Source organism: Ictidomys tridecemlineatus, chromosome 1, assembly GCF_052094955.1.
Source record: "Ictidomys tridecemlineatus isolate mIctTri1 chromosome 1, mIctTri1.hap1, whole genome shotgun sequence".
Taxonomy (NCBI): Eukaryota; Metazoa; Chordata; class Mammalia; order Rodentia; family Sciuridae; genus Ictidomys; species Ictidomys tridecemlineatus.
In genome coordinates, this window is record NC_135477.1 from 144,734,888 (window position 1) to 144,737,703 (window position 2,816).

General features: G+C 35.3%; 1 long non-coding RNA gene across 1 annotated transcript; it reads left to right on the top strand.

Moving 5' to 3' along the window:
- The first annotated feature begins 644 nt into the window (after nucleotides 1-644).
- On the top strand, nucleotides 645-2,303 carry LOC144366445 (uncharacterized). The gene is made up of 2 exons (XR_013425536.1): nucleotides 645-733; nucleotides 1,994-2,303. It is a non-coding gene; the product is annotated as an uncharacterized LOC144366445 (long non-coding RNA).
- Nucleotides 2,304-2,816: the final 513 nt, after the last annotated feature.

Genomic DNA, 2,816 nt, shown 5'->3' on the forward strand with positions numbered 1-2,816 from the left:
TCTTCCTTTTAGAACACAAAGCAACCATCTTATTCTCTCAGAGAGAGAGCTTTTTAATACTTCAAGATATAGCACCTATGAATGAATACCCAGGACCTTGGGTCCCATCTTCAATTTATTCCCAATGTGATCTAGAGATTTTTCTCTGCAATCCACTGTGACAGGCAGGTAGGATTATGTAAAACATGGAAGATAAGGCTGAGCCCCCTTTCAAGTGGAGGACAGAGTCATTTCTCAAGAAAGGCAATGATTTACCCAGAAGAAGGTGGCAGGAGTGTACAGAGCAAAAACTGTTTGCTAAATATTTATTGGGGAAGTATGAGCTTGTGCAACAGGCAAGTTAAAGGAAGAAGAGAAGGATAAAGATCCCTCAGGAAGGAGGGTGAGACAAGATAAAAAACTCACTTATTGAGACAGCAAGAAGGAAGACAAGGGAGGGTGCAGAGGAGATGCATTTGTAGGTAGCAAGGGTGATCAGATAAGGATTTGCTCATGCAATGACATGGATTTTTCTCAGTGAGGTCAGGAACAAAGTCATCTGCTGAGTTAGGTCAGTTAGGACAGAGATCAACATTGTGATTGGTGATCATTAGTTGTCAGCCTTTCTAATCTATAATGCTGCATAGTCTTTTCCAACATTCTCACCCGACTCTGGATAGAATCAGTAGAGAAACATGACAGCATCGTCCTGGGTTGTGGTTTTGTGGATCCAGAAAGACACGAAGATAAGTAGGTAAATATAGGGATGGATCATCTAAGGGGAGGTGGTAAATGGGAAGAAAACCTAATGCATCATAGAAGTAGATATGATTGAATATAATGCAAGAAAGACTGTGCTGAGAAAATTAGAGGTTACTAACCAAAAAATTATACTATTTATGTTTATTATATCAGTTGGAAAATAGTTTTAAATTATAACATGGTCCAGAGTAAAAGTCATGTGAATTGCTTTTGTGGATTGTAGACGAAAATCAATGTCATTAAAGCTAAGGTATTTGGTTGGGATCCATAGGAACAGTTGAGTGTTCCCATGGTGAACAGCTAAGGATGAAGAAGACAAGCTAAGTGCCACAGGCTTTCTTTTTTCTTTTTTAAGAATTTTTTTTTAGGTGTAGATGGACACAATACCTTTATTTTCTTTCTTTCTTTCTTTCTTTCTTTCTTTCTCTCTTTCTTTCTTTCTTTCTTTCTGTCTTTCTTTCTTTCTTTCATTCTGTCTTTCTTTCTTTCTTTCTTTCTTTCTTTCTTTCTTTCTTTCTTTCTTTCTTTCTTTCTTTCTTTCTTTCTTTCTTTCTTTCTTTCTTTCTTTCTTTCTTTCTTTCTTTCTTTCTTTCTTTCTTTCTTTCTTTCTTTCTTTCTTTCTTTCTGTGGTGCTGAGGATCAAACCCAGTGCCTTACACATGCTAGATGAGCACTCTACCACTGAGCCACAACCCCAGCCCCTGCCACAGGCTTTCTGAGAGTGACCAGGAGGCTGTGGGTAAGAAGAAGAAAGCACTTTGATATCTCACTAAAATAATTTTAATTCTAAAAATGAGTTTATGGTTTGTATGGAATAAATACCAAAAAAGCACTTTATATGTAAAAATCACATTATCATGTATATAATGTATAATACGTGGTATAGAGTAAAATATTTATGTATAATATATATTATTTATTTGTTTGTTTTTTGGTACTGGGAATTAAACCCAAGAACACTCAGCTACAGTCCCAGCCCTTTCTATATTTTTTTTAAATTTTGAGACAGGGTCTTGCTAAGTTACCCAAACTGGTCCTTCTGCCTCAGCCTCTGGAGGTGTGAGGATTACAGGGGTATGTCACTGCACCTGGCCTTGGGATACATTGTAGATAAGACCATCCTCACATATGATATGTAGGGCAAGGTAAAAGCTCTGGAAACTTTTTCTCTGTTCTTGCAGAATATATTGTCCCACTGGGGAAATGAGATTTACCTCTAATTTAACATTTCATGTCTGGCTTGATTTTGCAGATTAGCATTTATAAAGAACTGTATATCCATCCATGAGAATTTCACCAATCAATGAAAGGAAATTTTTCTCAAGCTACATTGTTACTGGCCAATCCTAAGGCAAGAAAATGGAGATTATGATTTACTTTCCAGTCACCACATTTTTGGTTTCTTGGACAAAATCTGAAACAAGAACAATTCTTTAAAAAGAAGACATCCTGTGATTGTAAAAAAAAAAGGAGGGTTTGTACGCATGTAAAACAGCAAAGTTTAAATTGCAGACTACTTGACACTAAAATTTTTGACTGTATAAATAATAATAATAGATTTATCTTAAATGCCAGAGGATCTTTTAAAAAAAACTCTCATGATGAACTAGATTCATCAATTAGTTTATTCTCATATTCAAGAAACATTTATTTTTACATTCCAGAGATATAATGATGAGCATTAGTAAGAAGAAAACACAATGTTTTTAGCAAAAGTTACTTGCAAGTATTAACTGACAAGTGGTTCTGATCGAAGGTAGACATGCTTCTTTTTTTTTCTTTTATTTATTTATTTATTTTCTTATTGTTCAAAACATTACATAGTTCTTGACATATCATATTTCATACTTTAGATTCAAGTGAGTTATGAACTCCCATTTTTACCCCATATACAGATTGCAGAATCACATCTGTGACACATCCACATTTTTACATAATGCCATATTAGTAACTGTTGTATTCTGCTACCTTTCCTATCCTCTACTATTCCCCCTCCCCTCCCCTCCTATCTTCTCTCTCTACCCCATCTGCTATAATTTAATTCTCTCCCTTGTTTTTTTTCCTTTCCCCTCACA